Source organism: Arachis stenosperma, chromosome 9 (assembly GCF_014773155.1).
Source record: "Arachis stenosperma cultivar V10309 chromosome 9, arast.V10309.gnm1.PFL2, whole genome shotgun sequence".
NCBI classification, from domain to species: Eukaryota; Viridiplantae; Streptophyta; class Magnoliopsida; order Fabales; family Fabaceae; genus Arachis; species Arachis stenosperma.
In genome coordinates this window covers 129651036-129653522 of record NC_080385.1, presented here as the reverse complement: position 1 = coordinate 129653522, position 2487 = coordinate 129651036, and the positions used below count along the sequence as shown (strand labels likewise).

Here is a 2487-nt window from a genome sequence, read left to right as displayed (position 1 = left end):
TTGAGAAAGGTTTAATGTTTGAATCATATCTTTTCTTGTTAGCCAAGTCATTAATTTTTAAAATCAAATCTTTTTAAATTGTTTTTCAATCATATCTTCTCAATCACATCTTTTTAAAACCACATCTTTTCAATCATATCCTTTTCAAAATAGTTTTCCATCACATCTTTTTTAATTTCTTATTTCAAAATCTTTTTCAAAAATCACTTGATTTCTTTTCCACTCTTAGTTTTCGAAAATCAATTAGTATTTTTCAAAATGTTTTTAAAATATTTTTAATTTATTTTTCAAAAAAATTCTTCCCCTCTTCTCACATCCTTCTATTTATGGACTAACACTCCTCCTTAATGTACAATTCGAACTCTATCTTTCTTGATAAGTTCGAATTCTTCTACCTCTTTCTTCTATTTTCTTTTCCTCTGACACCTCAAGGAATCTCTATACTGTGACATAGAGGATTCCATATTTTCTTGTTCTCTTCTCTTTCATATGAGCAGGAACAAAGACAAAAGCATTCTTGTTGAGGCTGACCTTGAACCTGAAAGGACCTTGAAGCGAAAGCTAAGAGAAGCTAAAGCACAACTCACTGGAGAGGACCTAACAGAAATCTTCAAAGAAGAAGAACCCATGGCAGCCGAAAACAACAACAATGCCAACAATGCAAGGAAGGTGCTTGGTGACTTTACTGCACCTACTCCCGACTTCTATGGGAGAAGCATCTCTATCCCTACCATTGGAGCAAACAACTTTGAGCTTAAGCCTCAATTAGTTTCTCTAATGCAACAGAATTGCAAGTTCCATGGACTTCCATTGGAAGATCCTCATCAGTTTTTAGCTGAATTCTTGCAAATCGGTGACACTGTCAAGACTAATGGGGTTGACCCTGAAGTCTACAGACTTATGCTATTCCCTTTTGCTGTAAGAGACAGAGCTAGGATATGGTTGGACTCACAACCTAAAGAAAGCCTAAACTCTTGGGAAAAGCTAGTCAATGCCTTCTTGGCAAAGTTCTTTCCACCTCAAAAATTGAGTAAGCTTAGAGTGGAAGTCCAAACCTTCAGACAGAAGGAAGGTGAATCCCTCTATGAAGCTTGGGAAAGATACAAACAATTGATCAGAAAGTGTCCTTCTGACATGCTTTCTGAATGGAGCATCATAGGTATCTTCTATGATGGTCTGTCTGAACTGTCCAAGATGTCATTAGATAGCTCTGCTAGAGGATCTCTTCATCTGAAGAAGACGCCTGCAGAAGCTCAAGAACTAATTGAAATGGTTGCAAATAACCAATTCATGTACACTTCTGAAAGGAATCCTGTGAACAATGGGACGAATCAGAAGAAAGGAGTTCTTGAGATTGATACTCTGAATGCCATATTGGCTCAGAACAAAATATTGACTCAGCAAGTCAATATGATTTTTCAAAGTCTGTCTGGAATGCAAGCTGCACCAGGTAGTACTAAGGATGCTTCATCTGAAGAAGCTTATGATCTTGAGAACCCTTCAATAGAAGAGGTGAATTACATGGGAGAACCCTATGGAAACACCTATAATTCTTCATGGAGAAATCATCCAAATCTCTCATGGAAGGATCAACAGAGACCTCAACAAGGTTTCAACAACAATAATGGTGGAAGAAACAGGTTTAGCAATGGCAAGCCTTTTCCACAATCTTCTCAGCAACAGACAGAGAATTCTAAGCAGAGCCACTCTGACTTAGCAACCATGGTCTCTGATCTAATCAAAAGCACTCAAAGTTTCATGACTGAAACAAGGTCTTCTATTAGAAACTTGGAGGCACAAGTGGGACAGCTGAGCAAGAAAATTACTGAACTCCCTTCTAGTACTCTTCCAAGAAATACAGAAGAGAATCCAAAAGGAGAATGCAAGGCCATTAACATGACCCACATGGCCAAACTTGGAGAGGAGGAAGAGGTAGTGATCGCCACTGAGGAGGACCTCAATGGACGTCCATTGGCCTCCAATGAGTTCCCTAATGAGGAACCATGGGAATCTGAGGCTCACACTGAGACCATAGAGATTCCATTGGATTTACTTCTGCCTTTCATGAGCTCTAATGAGTATTCTTTCTCTGAAGAGGACGAATATGTCACTGAAGAGCAAGTTGCTAAATACCTTGGAGCAATCATGAAGTTAAATGACAAGTTATTTGGTAATGAGACTTGGGAGGATGAACCCCCTTTGCTCACCAAAGAACTGGATGACTTGACTGGGCAGAAATTACCTCAAAAGAGACAGGACCCTGGGAAGTTCACAATACCTTGTACCATAGGCACCATGACCTTTAAGAAGGCTCTGTGTGACTTAGGGTCAAGTATAAACCTCATGCCTCTCTCTGTAATGGAGAAGTGATGAGCGGATAATTTGTATACTTTTTGGCATTGTTTTTAGTATGTTTTTAGTATCTTTTAGTTAGTTTTTAGTATATTTTTATTAATTTTTAATTAAAATTCACTTTTCTGGACTTTA

General features: G+C 38.2%; 1 non-coding gene across 1 annotated transcript; it reads right to left on the bottom strand.

The window, feature by feature from the left end:
- Positions 1-1032: 1032 nt before the first annotated feature.
- LOC130952701 (small nucleolar RNA R71) lies at positions 1033-1140 on the bottom strand. The gene has a single exon (XR_009074878.1). It is a non-coding gene; the product is annotated as a small nucleolar RNA R71 (small nucleolar RNA).
- Positions 1141-2487: the final 1347 nt, after the last annotated feature.